Below are 18,385 nucleotides of genomic sequence, written 5' to 3' on the forward strand. Positions count from 1 at the left end.
TTCCGAAACGCTTATTCGATACTTTGTTGACAAAAAGTGACAGTTAAAATGCAAGACCGAAAGTTTATTTTTTTAACGTAATGATAGACTACCTGCCCCAACCTAGACCCTCAGTCGATGTAGCAGCATCGTCCGTTACAGGTCGCGCTATTTGCGTCAGTCGATGTAGCAGCACGCCCTTGCGAGTACACGGCTATTTGTCAGTCGATGAAGCTAGCACTCCCTTGCGATGTCAAGGCTATAAGATAGTCAACGTAGTAACACTCCGCGATATTAGTATACTAATAAAAACATTGATTCAACGTATGAAAGCGTTGTTTATATGTGACTTAAGCTTTTTCACGCTGCGACCGGTTTTCAACTATTCACGCTGAATGTTTGCTGGGTGGTTATATTTATATAAAATTCAATTTAAATAAACTTGATGGTTTTTATATTTACCTAATTTATAAATAAATACTTAGGGGTATTGCAATATATATTTATATATGATATATAGTGTTATAGTATATATAATATATGATATATATATGTATATATATATATACATACATATATATATATATATAAATATATATATATATATATATATATATATATATATATACATATATATATATACATATAAACATATATATTTGTTTATAAATGTATATATATATATATATATATATATATATTATATATATATATATATAATATAAACATATATGTATATATATATATATATTTAATTATATATATTTATATATATATGTAAATAATACAAATGATGCCTTTTTTTAAATGATCTATTACAATGACTTCACAATCTTTGGCTTAAGATGTTTATTTTAAAAACAGATTGAAGCAGAGCCAGTTGCTCTATGTTGTTGGGTAGAAGATGGTTGGTTATTTTTGTCAACTGGTGTTCATGCAATGAAAGCTGCCAATAATTGTTTTCCAATTGATTATTCATTTAACAAGATTAGAGTTAAAAGATTTAAAGTTACTGGAGGTCATTAAATTTTACAGTACTCATGGCTATTTTAATTGTTTTATATGAATAAAAAAACTGTTATAGTTTTATATTAATGGTGAAGTACTATATCGAATAAACTATTTTATTTTATTTTAGGATAAGTAAAATTTTAAATCTGTTTATTGTATTTTGATTGCCTAAACATATATCGTAATCTGTTTGCACTGGGTCTACATTTTAGTTTCTACATTTTTGTTTATATTTTTTTTACGAAATAATTACTTATAAGTATCTATTATTAGATAAAGAAGTAGGCTAAGGATTTAATTTTACGACTACAGAGGACTCCAAGAAAGAATGAAAGTAATTATGTTAGTGAATGATTGTGTTTCTCTTTGCATTTAGCCATTTATATAATGAAGAATAAATAAAACTTAATAATAACTATTAGTCATATCTGATTTTAAAATTACTGTTTAAATTTTTTTGACATGTAATAATTTGATTTTAGGTGCAAGTTTATTTAGTAAAGTTCTGGTGGATCAAAGATAGAGGAATGATATGGTTTTAACAGGTTTCCATCTTATGAACAAAGTACATTGTATGATTTAAATTAATGGTTTATAGTTAAAACTATTCAAGTAAGTTTAATTTAGTTAATTTATGTATGGAATTGTGACTATTTTTAATTGTAAAATTTGACTTCCATAAAATGTATGTCTATATTTATATATATATATATATATATATATATATATATATATATATATATATATATATATATATATATATATATATATATGTATATATATATATAAGAATATAAAAGTAGATAATGTTTATAATTATATATATATATATATATATAAATATATATATATATATATATATATATATATATATATATATATATATATATATATATATATATATATATATATATATATATATATATATATATATACATGTATAGCATTAACATTTTTGATAAATTCAGAACTCTAACAATAAAAACAAAATTATTTACGTTGGAATCTACATAACTTTAAAAATTGTATGTTTTTTTAAAATTTGATTGTAATCAAGAAAAAAAATATAATTTTTTTGAAATCATTGTAAAAGTAACTCTTTTAAATGAAATGAGCTATTTTACAATTACTTTAGATTTCAAAATTGCCCTATATAATTTTAACGTGGTTAAGGTCTGGACTTTTTGGCGGCCATTTAAGGATGTTAGATTTCTTTTTTTTTGAGGAGCTGTTGTGTCACTTTGCATGTGTGTTTATGGTTGTTGTAATAGTGAAATAAAAATTTGTTATCAATTCTTAAACGGATTGACATAAAATTTTTGAAAGCCAATCAGCATACAACTTCCCTGTCATTATACATTCAACATTCACCAATCGTCCCACACTATTTGAATCAAAACATCCCCGAGCCATTGGCGATCCACCTCCATGCTAGACTGTTTTTGTAAGATTTCTATCTAAGAGTGCATCACAAGGTCTGCGCCAAACTCTTTGTCGTTTTTTACGCAAAGTATTTGACATTTATTCTTATCAGTCCATAACACTAAGTTCCAAAATGCCTCACACTTGTTAATATGCAGTTTTGCAAATGCTAAAAGTTTTTCTTTGCTTATACGAATAATGAGGGGTTTACTTTTCTGGAGAAGGTTTATTAAAACCACCTAAATTATTAAACCACTTAAATTAAGTCTCCTCTGTTCAGTTCGATAGAAAAAATTTAATTTAAGATTTTCAACATTCTGCCTTTAGGTTATTGTTGAATTTTTTTTTTATCAGTGCAATTAGGATATTGGTTATTGTTGAAGTCTTAATGGGGCAACCAAGTCTTTTCTGATTTTCAGCAGAACCAGTTGTTTCATACTTTATACACATCTTCTTAACACCACTTACTGATATTTGATATTTTTCATCACATGGCTTGTAGGTTAGGCCCTTTTTTCGATCAAAAGTGACCCGAGATCTGATGTCCAATGAATAATTTTGATGATAAACCATTATTATTATTTTAACTTTTTCTAAAAATAAATTCCAAAAAATATAGTTTAAAATGCTTATTGTTAATAACTTTAACAAAATATTTTTGATGTTAATACTTTTAAGTAAATAGTTATTGACAAAGCATTATATTTCATAATAAAAATGTAGATGTTTCTTACTTTTGTCACATTTATTTTAGACAGAAAAACTGTAAGTTAGCAAAGTTCATTTAATAGAATTACTTTTGCATTGAGTTAAAAAGAGTTATAAATGTGTTTTTTTTCTCTCCGCAATCAAATAAAAAAAAGTTTTTGCAGTTATATAGATTCTGACGAAATAATATTGTATACATATATATATATATATATATATATATATATATATATATATATATATATATATATATAAAATTATATAATTTTGTATATATATATATATAAATATATATATATATATACAAAATTATATAATTTTGTATATATATATATATATATATATATATAAAATAATTTTGTATATATATATATATATATATATACATATATATATATATATATATATATATATATATATATATATATATATATATATATATATATATATATATATATATATATATTATATATATATATATTATATATATATATATATATATATATATATAAATATATATATATATATATATATATATATATATATAGTATATATATATATATATATATATATATATATATATATATATATATATATATATATATATATATATACAGTAAACTCCTGGTTATTCGAACCTCCAAGCGGTATAAGAATTTATTTCGAATAACCCGAAACTCGAATAACTGAATATGCTCTTTAAAATGACCTACTTTAAGTTTCTTTTAAATTTTAATAAAAGTAGAAAGTAAAAAAGAAAAAACCCTTGGAATTCGGTGCTACTTCAGTTTTATCCTTGTAAAACAATAAATATTTTACAATTCATTGAAAATATAGTCCATTTTTTATTTTATTTTTTGTTCCTTTAATGTGTTTTTTTATCTTCAAGGGGAGAAAAAATTGTTTCGAATAACCGAAATTTTGAACAACTGCAGGTTCGAATAACTGCAATTCTGCATAACAGCATTTGCATGAGTTTGTTAAAGAAAATTCACAGGAAATAAAAATTCCTTCGAATAAGCAGAAATTTTTAATAATTGCCGTTTCGAATAACCGGGAGTTTACTGTATATATATAATATATATATATATATATATATATATATATATATATATATATATTATATATATAATAATATATTTATATATAAATTTACAATAATATTTATAAACTCACATAAATAAGGTTAGGTGTCACTCATATAGTTAAAAACTAGTCAATGAAGTGATACCTGAACCTATAATTATAAATTATATATATAAATATAGTTATATATATATATATATATATATATATATATATATATATATATATATATATATATATATATATATTTATTTATTTATTTTTACTTTATAATTTTAATAATAATTATACTAATTTAATAACATTTTTTATTACATTTGTTTTCAGACTACTAATGGTACAAGTTCTGTTTTTTGATTTAGATTCTGTATCTCAATGATATCCTAGCCTATCGATACGATATCCTGTTAATTGTTTTTTTATATATTGCATAAATATATATGCAAATACTCACACACATAAACTTTTAAGAAAATAATTATATTTTTATATATATATATATATATCTATAAATTGTATATTTTAGGCTTTTTTGTATTTATTACTGTATATCACTGTTTGTGTTAAAAATTGATTTTGGAAATATTGCGAGGGCAGAGTTCAACTTAAAATTTAGTTTTATTTGCCATTTCAATATATACTATAGCCACGTTTAATTACGTTTAATAATATTTTTCTATATTGTATACAGCGCATTTAAGCGTTGATTCAACGTTATATTTCCACCTTTTCTCGATGTCTTTGAGTCACGTTAAATCGACGTTTTACTAACAACGTTACAAATCCTTGCAAAATAGACTGCTTTATTAGCGTTTATGCAACGCTTTTTAGGTAACGTTTTTTTAACGCTAACTTGCGACGTTTATTCAACGCTTTTAATGTAACGCTTTTTCAACGTTAAGTTGCGGCGCTTTTGTAACGTCATTTAGTAACGTTTTTTCAACGTTACGCAATAACGTTTAATCAACGTCTATTAAACAATGTTACATATCTTTGCAAAATCGATTACTTTGTCAACGTTTCCGCAACATCTTTTGCGACCGGTTTTCAACGTTGATTCAACGTTGTCATGTTTGCTGGGATAGTTCAGAAAAAATAAAATATCCCAGCAAACATGTCAGCGTTGAATCAACGTTGAAAACCGGTCGCAGCGTAGAAAAAGCGTTACAGTCACAAAAACAACGCGCTTTCAACGTTGAATCAATGTTTGTTATTGTATACTAAATCGCGGTAAATTTAAACGTTGAATAAGCGTTGAAATTGTAACGTAATTTAGCTTCTCAAAAAAAGACGTTTATTCAACGTGGAATCAACTTACGCAAAAAGCCATTTTAAAGACGATTCAAAATCTATGCTTCATCAACGTTAAAAATAAACCGCTTTTTAAACGTCACATTTTCAACGTTGAATAAGCGTATAAATATCAACTTATATTATCTTCTCAAAAAACCGCGTTTATTCAACGTTGAATAAAAGTACGCAAATAATCACTGTAAAAACGTCGCAAAGTTGAAGGTTTATCAACGTTAGACATTAGCTGCTTTTTCAACGTATTTAAGCTATTTATGAAACAACGCTTATTCAACGTTACATATACCAACGTTGAAAATGTGGTAGTTAAAAAACGTTGAAAAAGTGTTATTTTGCCAACGTTAATTAAACGTTGTTTTGACAACGTTGAGGAAGTGACACATTGAAAATTATTGTCTCATTAACTAGCCATTACAAAAATAATTTGCCGTAAAGAAAAGGCAATGAAAACTTAATAGAATGCATGCAGATGGTATAAAAAAAATATTTTGATAAAGTTATGTTTTATAACTTCTTTTTATTGCGGCTAATTTAAAACTTTTAGATTTTGCATCAAATTGTATATAATATACATAAATCTCAGAGTATATTCGGTTTATTCAGGTTATTTTTGTTGATGATTTATTTATTTTAAAATGACCATTTTAATAAATTGCAAAGTTGTATTAAATATGTCATTTCTTAGTTACAAATAGCACTTAATTTTAATAAGATTCAGATGTTTTAAGTAATATCAAAATTAATAAAATATAATAAGTCAGACTAAATTTAGTCTGTTCACAGACTAATTTTTTTATTTATTTGAAAAACTTTAAACACCTTACCCTAATTATCAAGCAAATATTCAGTATAAAATCTTCGACCAATAATAAAAGTATGCATTATTAAGTTTTTTTTATATAAAAACACGTTTGGATAAGAAACTTTATTTCCATTTTTTTGAAAAACTTCTAATTTTAATAGGAAAAGTATTAAGTCCTAATTATAGAGTTGGTGTTGTATATTTAATTCTAACATTTATTCTTTATCATATATTTTTATTTATTTTAATAATATGTGTTTATGCATATACATATGGGTAAATTTATGAATATATATAAAAGAAATATATACATTTTATATATGTATATATAATGTTTATATTTCTAGTCCTAATTTTAGAGTTGGTGTTGTATATATAATTCTAACATTTATTATTTATCACATACCTTTGATATGTATTTTTTGTTTATTTTAATATTATGTATTAATGCATGTAATTATGAATATATATATATATATATATATATATATATATATATATATATATATATATATATATATATATATATATATATATATATATATATATATATATATATATATATATATATATATATATATATATATATATATATATATATATATATATATATATATATATATATATATATATATATATATATAATATATATATATATATATATATATATATATATATATATATATATGTATATGTATATATATATATATATATATATATATATATATATATATATATATATATATATATATATATATATATATATATACATATAAACATATATATTTGTATATATAAATGTTTATATATATTTATATATATATATAAATATATATATATATATATATATATATATATATATGTATATATATATATATATATATGTATATAAATAAATAATTATATATATTTATATATATATGTAAATAAAACAAATAATGCCTTTTTTTTTAAATGATCTATTACAATGACTTCACAATCTTGGGCTTAAGTTGTTTATTTTAAAAACAGATTGAAGCAGAGGCAGTTGCTCTATGTTGTTGGGAAGAAGATGGTTAGTTATTTTTGTCAACTGGTGTTCATGCAATGAAAGCTGCCTATAATAGTTTTTCAATTGATTATTCATGGAACAAGCTTAAAGTTAAAAGATTTAAAGTTACTGGAGGTCATTAAATTTTATATGAATAAAAAAACTGTTATAGTTTTATATTAATGGTGAAGTACTATATCAAATAAACATCTAATAAATCTTATTTTTATTTTGGGATAAGTAAAATTTTGAATCTGTTTATTGTATTATGATTGCCTAGATATATATCGTAATCTGTTTGCACTGGGTCTACATTTTAGTTTTTACATTTTTGTTTATATTTAGTATTTACATAAATAATTACTTATAAGTATCTATTATTAGATAAAGATAGAAGGCGAAGGATTTAATTTTACGACTAAACAGAGGACTCCAACAAAAGAATGACAAGTAATTATGTTAGTGAATCGCAAATTTTAGTTTTTTAAACTTTGATTGTAATCAAGAAAAAAAATATTTATAATTTTTTTTAAATCATTGTAAAAGTAACTCTATTAAATGAAATGAGCTATTTTACAATTATTTTAGATTTCAAAATTGCCCATATATATTTTCAACAGGGTTAAGGTCTGGACTTTATGGCGGCCATTTAAGGATGTTAGCTTTACTTTTTTTTTAGGAACTGTTGTGTCGCTTTGCATGTGTGTTTAGGGTCGTTGTCATGGTGAAAAAAAAATTTGCGATCAATTCTTAAACGGATTAGCATAAATTTTTTGAAAGCCAATCACATACAACTTCCCTGTCATTATACATTCAACATTCACCAGTCGTCCCACACTATTTGAATCAAAACATCCCTGAGCCATAGGCGAACCACCTCCATGCTAGACTGTTTTTGTAAGGTTTCTATCTTAGAGTGCATCACAAGGTCTGCGCCAAACTCTTTGTTGTTTTTTAAGCCAAGTATTTGACAGTTATTCTTATCACTCCATAACACTAAGTTCCAAAATGCTTCACACTTGTTAATATGCAGTTTTGCAAATGCTAAAAGTTTTTCTTTGCTTATACGACTAATGAGGGGTTTACTTTTCTGGAAAAGGTTTATTTAAACCACCTAAATTATTAAACCACTTAAATTAAGTCTTCTCTGTACAGTTCAATAGGAATCATTTAATTTAAGATTTTCAACAATCTGCCTTTAGGTTAGTGTTGAATTTTTTTTTTATCAGTGCAATTAGGATATTGGTTTTTGTTGAAGTCTTAATGGGGCGACCAAGTCTTTTCTGATTTTCAGCAGAACCAGTTGTTTCATACTTTATACACATCTTCCTAACACCACTTACTGATATTTGATATTTTTCATCACATTGCTTGTATGTTAGGCTCTTTTTTCGATCAAAAGTGACCCAAGATCTGATGTCCAATGAATAATTTTGATGATAAACCATTATTATTATTTTAACTTTTTCTAAAACTAATTTCCAAAAAATATAGTTTAAAATGCTTATTGTTAATAACTTTAACAAAATATTTTTGATGTTAATACTTTTAAGTAAATAGTTATTGACAAAGCATTATATTTCATAACAAAAATGTAGATGTTTCTTACTTTTGTCACATTTATTTTAGACAGAAAAACTGTAAGTTAGCAAAGTTCATTTAATAGAGTTATTTTTGCATTGAGTTAAAAAGAGTTATAAATGTTTTTTTTTTCTCTCTGGAATCAAATTTTAAAAAAAACTTAAAACTTTTGCAGTTATATAGATTCTGACGTAAATAATATTGTATATGTATATATATACAAAATTATATAATTTTGTATATATATATATATACAAAATTATTCAATTTTGTGTATATATATATATATATATATATATATATATATATATATATATATATATATATATATATATATATATATATATATATATATATAATATATATATATATATATATATATATATATATATATAAATATATACAAAATTATTTTTTTATATAAATATATATATATATATATACATATATATATATATATATATATATATATATATATATATATATATATATATATATATATATATATATATATATTATATAATATTTATATATATATATATATATATATATATATATATATATATATATATATATATATATATACACAGTAAACTCACGGTTATTCGAACCTCCAAAGGGTATAAGAATTTATTTCGAATAGCCCGAAACTTGAACAACTGAATATGCTCTTTAAAATGACCTACTTTAAGTTTCTTTCAAATTTTAATAAAAGTAGGAAAAAAAAAGAAAAAGACCCTTGGAATTTGGTGGTACTTCAGTTTTATCCTTGTAAAATAATAAATGTTTTACAATTCATTGAAAATATAGTCCATTTTTTATTTTTTTTTTGTTCCTTAATGTGTTTTTTTATCTTTAAGGGGAGCAAAAATTGTTTCGAATAACCGAAATTTTGAAGAACTGCAGGTTCGAATAACTGCATTTCTGCATAACAGCATTTGCATGAATTTGTTAAAGAAAATTCACAGGAAATAAAAATTGCTTCCAATAAGCAGAAAAATTTAATAAGCGCCATTTCGAATAACCGGGAGTTTACTGTATAATAAGTAAATAAATATGTATATATATATATATATATATATATATATATATATATATATAAATATAATTTATATATATATATATGTAATATATATATATATATATATTATATATATATATATATATATATATATTTATATATATATATATGTTATTTATTTATCTATATATTTTATATATAATAATAATAATCCATTTAATTAACCATAAAATATGAAAATTTACAATAATATTTATAAACTCACATAAATAAGGTTAGATGTCACTCATATAGTTAAAAACTAGTCAATGGAGTGATACCTGAACCTATAATTATAAATTATATGTATAAATAAGTTATATATATATATATATATATATATATATATATATATATATATATATATATATATATATATATATATATATATATATATATATATATATATATATATGTACATATATATATATATATATATATATATATATATATATATATATATATATATACTTTTTAAATTTAATAATAATTATACTAATTTAATAACATTTTTTTTTTACATTTGCTTTCAGACTACTAATGGTACAAGCTTTGCATATATATATATATATATATTTTGTATATATATATTTTGTATATATATATATATATATATATATATATATATATATATATATATATATATATATTTTTTTTATACACACACACATATATATATATATATATATATATATATATATTTACTTTTTAAATTTAATAATAATTATACTAATTTAATAACATTTTTTTTTACATTTGCTTTCAGACTACTAATGGTTTTGTTTTTTGATTTAGATACTGTATCTCAATGATATCCTGGCCTATCGATACGATATCCTGTTAATTGTATTTTTATATATTACATAAATATATATGCAAACACTCGCACACATAAATTTTAAAGAAAATATTTATATTTTTATATATATATCTATAAATTGTAAATGTTAAGCTTTTTTATATTTATTATTGTATATTACTGTTTGTATTAAAAATTGATTTTGGAAATATTGCGGGGGCAGAGTTCAACTTACAATTTAGTTTTATTTGCCAATTCAATATATATTACAGCCACGTTTAATTACGTTTAATAATATTTTGCGATATTTTATACAGCGCATTTAAGCGTTGATTCAACGTTATATTTCAACCTTTACTCGACGTCTTTGAGTCACGTTAAATCGACGTTTTACTAACAACGTTACAAATCCTTGCAAAATAGACTGCTTTAACAGCGTTTATGCAACGCTTTTTAGGTAACGTTTTTTCAACGCTAAGTTGCGACGTTTATTCAACGCTTTTTATGTAACGCTTTTTCAACGTTTAGTTGCGACGCTTTTGTAACGTCATTTAGTAACGTTTTTTCAACGTTACGCAATAACGTTTAATCAACGTCTATTAAACAACGTTACATATCTTTGCAAAATCGATTACTTTGTCAACGTTTCCGCAACATCTTTTGCGACCGGTTTTCAACGTTGATTCAACGTTGTCATGTTTGCTGGGATAAGTAGTATAGATGTTTTCTAGCCGCTTCTATATTTATTTATAAGCGCTTGTATTCAGTACGCTTCCTTGTTACTCTATCATATTTTTTGAGTATAATTTTTACTCCGAATATGTTTCCTGAGTATGTTTTGAATATGATTATTTTATATTATAATAATCTCTTTTGCGTATTAACAGTTAGTTAGTAAAGGCATTTTGATTAAATGTCTTCAAAAAAGTATTTCTTACCACACGTGTTGCTGCTTTGAACGGAATAATTGAAATGTTTAAAACAAGCCAACTCACTTAAAATATACAACCACATCTTAAAACCAACCTAAAGGTAAACTAATACTATCCTATTTTTGTAAAAACTCGTGATTTGTAACTTGTAAATCCTAATAGCTAGTACTGTTAATAAGTTTTTGAATCAAAATAAAGAAGGTTGTAAAATAAAGAAGGTTGTAAAATAAAGAAGGTTGTAAAATAAAGAAGGTTGTAAAATAAAGAAGGTTGTAAAATAAAGAAGTTTGTAAAATAAAGAAGGTTGTAAAATAAAGAAGGTATATAATAAAATAATAAAACTATTTTAAGGTCTAAAAGAGTTATCAGCTTGGGAGTGATTGAAACGAAAAATCTCTAATTGAAAATCGTTTAAACAGAAATTTTAACAATACAGAGAAAATATATGCATATCATCGCTATACATTAGGAATAGGATGGAAACAAGGAAAACAATGAATGCACCCTAATCACAAAATACAAACAGAGAAGAAAGCAACATTAGGGCGACCCGCATCAATATCTATAAAACTTCAAATATCTTTCCATTATAATTCATACTTTTCAATCGGTTCAATTATATGCAATCGTCATTAAAAAGAATACTATTCTGAGACAAGGAAAACAGAAACAAAAATAAAAACTGAAAACAAGTCTACATCAATAGCAACTGATATTGGTTTTATACCAGATGAGTTTTTACAAAATCAAGAAGAACTTAATACTTCAAATGAAATCAGAGAAAATATCACAGTTTGTCTTGGAACAAGTCCAATTAAATTCCAGTTTTAAAGAAAACTTGAGCTTATCAATAAATTCACAAAGCAACAAATGCAAAAGAAATATAAACGTATGGGAGAAACCTTCAGAAAAAAATTTGCTGAACCAATTGCATCTGGTCAATCAGAAGAGTTTTTGAAAGTGCTTGAAGGTGATGAAATTACCTCCCAGGAAAAAAAGTTTTATAGAATTTCTATAAATTATGGAACATATGGTCTATAGAAATTCTATAGAATTCTATGGAATTTCTATAGAATCTCTGTTAATTTTTATAGAAATTCCAATAGAACTTTTTTTCTACTTTTTTTTCTATAGAAAAAAAAGTTTTATAGCAATTTCTATAGAAATTAATTGACATCCTATAGAAATTCTAAAGAATTCTATAGAATTGCTATAGACCATATGTTCCAAAAGTTTATAGAAATTCTATAAAACTTTTTTTCCTGGGCAATTACAGAAATTTCAGATGAAAGTGAAAAACTTGTAGAAATGTATAAAAACAGTGATGCAACAAGTCAACTTGTAATTTTGGCATTTATTGATCATAATAAATGCACAAAGCAATTTTTAAGCACCCCATTTAAGGGCACAAAGTATAAAATAGGACTAACGAGAAAATGTACTACCCATAAAAGAATTTATTTAAAAGAAGCAAACTTTCGATTCCAAAATGTGAACATTTTTTAGATTTCATCTTTTTAAGTAGGCTGTTATAAGGCGTTTCTTATGGCATTTCCAAAATAAAGTATGACATTAGTGATGTTGAAACTGTAGCTAGTGTAATTTTAACAGCAAAAAACAGTCATACCATTACTTCATATGGGAAAAGTTGCAAAGAAACTGCCTACGATCCTCTGTTCAACTCAATTTTATTGCGGATACTTAATGGAATTAAACCTTTTCATAGAAAATGCCTGGCTGGTTTAAATGACACGGCTGCTACTGGGATGAATGCATTTGCAACACTTGAACAATTAGTAAATATGTTCAATAAAAAATCAACTGTTGAGAAACTTGATCAAAAAGATATTTAAAAAGTAAATATAAACTTTATTGCATCTATTTGGAAAATGAAATTGCAACACATTCAACTTAATTTGCCTCCTGAAAACATTAAATTGCAATCATGTAGCATTTTAAATGACTCTGTATGCTAAGAATGCAAAGAACCGTTTGACGTTTTAGAAGAAGTCAACCAAATTGGAGATGAAAATGATGTTGATGATGATTTATTATATGACATTAAAGTATCAACAGAGTATATAAAACATCTCTTGAGAGATGCACAACAGAAAAAAGGAAAAAATGATGCATATAAACAACTAGATGATAGAACAGCATTTTGTTTGAAAGACTATTCATAAAAGGTATTACCTGTGAGGTTAAGAGAGGGTCAGAGGGACTACTTTGGGAAGAAAGGCATAGGTATGCATATAGATGTCTTTTTTTACCAAAAAAAAAAAGACATATTTCTCAAAAAGCATATTTATCTAACAATTTTATATCGCTGCGATTAAGGTGTTTCCTCTGTTATCTCTATTGCTAAATCAGTTCTAAATTAGTTTTTCCTAGATGAGCCAGAAAATATTTTTGCAAAATTTGATAATGCTAACTATTCAGTTGAATCCATGTTCAAACTCTGCAAAAATAAGAACTTTAAACTTCTACGGTACAACTTTAATGAGCCTTGCCGTGGAAAAGACCAATACGATAGGGTTCGTGCATCCACTAAAACAATAATAAGAAGTTACGTAGATGCTGGCAATGATATAGAAACAGTAGTAGATGTTGCAAAAGCAGATGGAGTTAAAGTGCTTTACAACAAACTTTCAGTTGAACTATCAATAGAATTACTTGTTACATTTACAAGTACTGAATGAAGTACATTTTTGCCAGGAGATTGGTTGTATTGAATCTTTTGAAACTATTATTGAGTTAGAAGAGGATTTGCTGACTGAACAGCACAAAAGATCTAAACAATCTTCTTCTTTAAATAAAGTAAAAAAAGTTTATACTGAAAGCAACTTTGAAAGTTCATTCTAATTCAGAAGAAATAAACATAGTGGTAAAAAAATATCTTACAGCTGATGAGTTTGTTTCAAGTCAACTAATAAGATCTTTGTTTTCTAGATGGAGTAAGCTATTAAGAATTGGAAAGCTCCGACTAATAAAGAAGACGATAACAATGAACTTGAAAATGAAGAAGCCAAGGTATATCAAGAAGAAATACATAAAATTGCAACCGAACTTTCTATTATATGGTTGAAAGATGATTGGTTGGTAGTTGTTCACAAAAACCAATGATATCCAGGAGTTGTTGCAGAGGTAAAAATTTTGTATATATTATTAAACTAAAACTTATGCTACATAAAACAATGTTCTTGTTGTTGATGACGTAATGTTAGCTTTTTACTTATACTAAGTAAAAAGCTAACAACATAAACAACATTACTAAAACTTAAATGATTATTTATTATAGAAATTATAAGTTTTATTTATCCATGAATTTTGTGTTTAAATTTTTTCAGATAACTGAAGTTGGTACTTTAACTGACTGCATGAAAAGTGTTTCTTTTGGGAAAAATTGATTTCAATGGTCTAATCAGAAAGATAGTAATGTACAATAAGATGATGACATCTTATGTAAAATAACTCCAATTAATCATCACGGTGATTATTTTGGCTACAAACGATTTAGAAGAGTCTAATAAACTAATGAACAAATGAGCTAATGAACAAATCAACTAAAGAACAAATAAACTATTGAACAAATGAACTAATGAACAAATGAACTAAGCCTTTACTTCCCCATAGGTATTTTTATACTTTTAGGTATTAAGTAGATAAAGATTTATAATAACAAAAAAAAAATTATGGGATAATCGCGCTATTGAATGAAAACAAAGATCAAAAATGACAAATAAAAATCATTTTTTGCGTATTTTGTAGCATGATATTTAGACAAAGAAAAAAATTTTCTAAACCAATTTTATTAATTTTTGGTCTGAAATAGCCAATAAATAAAAATCAAGTGAAATACTTATTGTAAAGTATTTACTTTGCTTTTTTTCGAGTTTAAAAATGCCTTCGATACCATTTGGTCAATATTTCTAAAAACTTAATCAAACTTTGACATATAATAAAGGGTCTGCGTCTCGTATAAAGTTTATTTTAATACCAATACCAAGACAATTCCATTATAGTCTTGAAATGTTTCAAGACATATCAATACTTTTTCAAAGTGGTCTTGTTACATAAAAATAATTCCAAGTAAATCAAGACTTGACAAGACTTTTTAAGACCAAAATTTAAGTCTTGAAATTGTTTACTAAATTACAAGACTTCAAGTGCATTTTTCTTTTAAAAATTTGGAACGGAATTAGTTTTTTTCTCAAAATATTTATTTATCATATTTTTTTACAAAAAAATCATAGAAACTGTTTTCAGTATGTAAATGTTTAGTTTTAACTTGAACTGATTAACATTCCATATCACTGATTAATGGTTGATGAATCAGTACTTGACCCAGGGATGGCATTATCTTCATGGAGATGCGGAGCTTCATCAAACTTATCTTTGGAGATAAGCTTCCATCGACGAATTTCAACACTGTCAAAATTTTGCTGGATATAAAGAAGTTTATCAACCTTCTCAGGCTGAAGTCTAGTTCTCTTGTACGAAACAATGTTTCCACATGAAGAAAAAGCCCGTTCAGAAGAAGAAGATGATGCTGGAATGCAAAGCCAATGCCTAGCAACAGCTGAAAGAAGTAGAAGCTTCAACTCATTTGCTTTCCACCAATTTAAAATGTTGTTCAGGCCATCAACTTTTGTTGGTTTTGACATGGATTTGTACTCATCCCATTCTGTCTGAATTAAAGATTTGACCACGATGGGCTGCATCTGAGATTCTTAAAGTTCTTGTGAGAGAGCAATAGATGCGGAAATAGATGCAATGTTATTAAAAAAAGCATGAGCAAGTCTATTTAACTTAGTTATTATATATTTATTCAGTTATTTAGATTATTATATATTCTTGCTTAAATGTGCACGGAACTAAAGCTTTAATGTTTAAATACATAAGAATCACGAAAATAAATAATATAAAAGATAATTAACTTACATGTTATTATGTTATTTCTTACAACTTTTTAAAAATGTTTTATTTACTTATTTAAACCCTGAATTTAAAATTCTAAACTTAATTTTTCCGTTCTTGATTTAATGATTTCGTATCGCTGCGCTTTAATGTCTTCAAAAACGTGATGGCAGTTTTTGCGAACTTAAAACTATTTAAAATACGCATAAAAATAAGAAGAGTGAGTAAAAATTTGGACAATCTAAAACACTACTTCAATCGAACGCGTAGTAATTAAACTGTTATACTAAAATAATTTTTATGACGTCACATTCGACTAACCCCCTCCCTCTCCTTGTCACAAAATTTTGCTTGCTTTAAAAGAGGACACTCTAAAAATTTAGTGTTTTTGGCTGATTCTTACAGAAAGTCGCTCTTAAATTCAACAACTCAAAAGATTCTTTTAATGTTGATACTACATCGATTAAGCATTTTTTTAATTGACCATGTACACTTTTTCCGTTTACAGTAATTTGTAAAAATTTTAAAGCAAGTAGATTACATATGTTATTCACTGCATTTATAAAAGTTTTATTTTATTGTGTTGCCTGTTGTTGAGTCATCAGAGTCAGTGAGTAATAAGTCTACTTGTTATTAACTGTTAACCAGCATCCAGTAGCCAGGGGCGCCCAAAGCATTTTTTTGTCTTTGAGATAGCTAACTTCCAGACATGGAGCAAACTCGAAACATTTAGATGTTTATACTTATGTCAAATAAGGATGCTTTGCAAAAAATTACGATGATTAGAGCTTGGGAACAAAAAAGCCCCAAAAATTTGCGACCCTCTCAAACTGAGGGGGGTTTAAACTTTATATGGTCATAATTTTTGAACGCTAAAATATTTTACTATGAAATTTAAAGTTTATGAATGAATATAAGTCTAGTTGAAAATAATACAAAAAATATTTCATCAACTTGTTGCTCTCACGTTTGGAGCAGGGGAGGCTAAATTTTTGGGGCTTTTTTGTTCCCAAGATCCAATCATCGCAATTTTTTGCAAAGCATCCTTATTTGACATAAGTATAAACATATAAATGTTTCGAGTTTGCTCCATGTCTGGAAATTTGCTATCTCAAAGACCAAAAAATGCTTTAGGCGCCCCTGCCAGTAGCTCATGAAGGACTTATTTTTGAATAATCCAGTTATTCAAAAACCTGATAAACAAATTTTTAATGTTAAAAAAATATTATTATTTAAAGTTTTTTTTATTTTAAAAAATAAATGCAGGTAATTTTTACTGTTAAAAATACTTTTCCAGCGGCGTCTTTATATTTTTTGATTTTTTTATACTATGTTTTATCATAGTTTCATGTAATATTCAATATTTCATTTATAATTGTTTAAATATTTCATTTATAATTGTTTAAGTATTTCATTTATAATTGTTTTATTTTCAATTTTATAACTTATACAATGAATTATAAAGAATGTACTTTGAATCAACAAGATGGTTGCAATCCATATAGACGGTGCCGGGATGTAATTAATGGATTAGCTTTTGTCACATACAGTTTTGAAAATTTATAACTGCATATGACAAATCATAAATGGAATGAAACTAAATAAAAATAAGCTTATGAGAAGTTTAAATAAAGGTGAAAGGTTATGTGCGTATTACACGTTCACCAATTGTATTAAATGGAAAGCGAAAGGTGTTTTATCCTAATCATAATCAATTAAAAAAATGAAACTAAATACCAGTTCCCAT

General features: G+C 24.7%; 1 long non-coding RNA gene across 1 annotated transcript in view; it reads right to left on the minus strand.

Annotated features, from left to right (window-relative positions):
* The window catches only part of LOC136078330 (uncharacterized), a 30,178-nt gene extending 13,359 nt beyond the window's left edge, over positions 1–16,819 (minus strand). The window contains exon 1 of the long non-coding RNA XR_010637724.1: positions 16,663–16,819. This is a non-coding gene — a long non-coding RNA (uncharacterized LOC136078330). The remainder of the gene's footprint in view (positions 1–16,662) is intronic.
* Between the last annotated feature and the right edge of the window lie 1,566 nt (positions 16,820–18,385).

Source organism: Hydra vulgaris, chromosome 03, assembly GCF_038396675.1.
Source record: "Hydra vulgaris chromosome 03, alternate assembly HydraT2T_AEP".
Taxonomy (NCBI): Eukaryota; Metazoa; Cnidaria; class Hydrozoa; order Anthoathecata; family Hydridae; genus Hydra; species Hydra vulgaris.